This window comes from Oncorhynchus gorbuscha, unplaced genomic scaffold, assembly GCF_021184085.1.
Source record: "Oncorhynchus gorbuscha isolate QuinsamMale2020 ecotype Even-year unplaced genomic scaffold, OgorEven_v1.0 Un_scaffold_20930, whole genome shotgun sequence".
Classification (NCBI taxonomy): Eukaryota; Metazoa; Chordata; class Actinopteri; order Salmoniformes; family Salmonidae; genus Oncorhynchus; species Oncorhynchus gorbuscha.
In genome coordinates, this window is record NW_025762154.1 from 1 (window position 1) to 898 (window position 898).

Here is an 898-nt window from a genome sequence, read left to right on the forward strand (position 1 = left end):
TGTGCACAGTCATAGCGTCTCTCAACAACAAGGTTCCTTTTTTTCTGCTTTCAGATGCATATCTTAATTTGATCCTCCTGTTGTTGCATGAATTTTACTGCAGAGCAAGAAATGCAACCATGAAGTGTATTTAACGTTTAAAAAGCCTTGTATAATTTGAATCTACATAACATGTCACATTTCCTGAGCGAATATTGTTGTGTTGTGAGAAACTGCTGCTACACAAGTGCGTACCTAACGACAAGATATTCTTTCCCATACCGGGAGTTTAACCCGGGCCACCTGGGTGAAAACCAGGAATCCTAACCGCTAGACCATATGGGAAGACACATACTTAAAATACACATCACAGACAAATCTTTAAATGTTGACATCATGCCTGTTGGATTTAAAAGCTACATCTTTTTTTCTCAGAGATGTTGGGGAATGTCCAGATGAAATCCGTCTAAAATGTGTTTGAAGTGAGAACAGCCAGAAGCACTGAAAGGTATACAGTATCATTCCCAGCTTGATTTCAGTAAATTAAACAAAGTATTGAGCCAGCCAGGAGTCGAACCTAGAATCTTCTGATCCGTAGTCAGACACGTTATCCATTGCGCCACTGGCCCCACGTCTAAGCTGAAGTCAGGTCACAGCTAGACCAGTGTACACAGTCATAGCGTTTCTCAACAACAAGGTTCCTTGGTTTTCTGTTTCAGATGCATATGTTAATTTGATCCTCCTGTTGTTGCATGAATTTTACTGCAGAGCAAGAAATGCAGCCATGAAGTGTATTCAACGTTTAAAAAACGTTATATAATATGAATCTACATAACATGTCACATTTCCTGTTGCTGAGTGAATATTGTTGTGTTGTGTGAAAGTACTGCATCTGTTGTTACACAAGTGCGTACCTAAT

General features: G+C 39.5%; 1 non-coding gene across 1 annotated transcript; it reads right to left on the reverse strand.

Moving 5' to 3' along the window:
* Window positions 1–535: 535 nt before the first annotated feature.
* trnar-acg lies at window positions 536–608 on the reverse strand. The gene has a single exon. It is a non-coding gene; the product is annotated as a tRNA-Arg (tRNA).
* Between the last annotated feature and the right edge of the window lie 290 nt (window positions 609–898).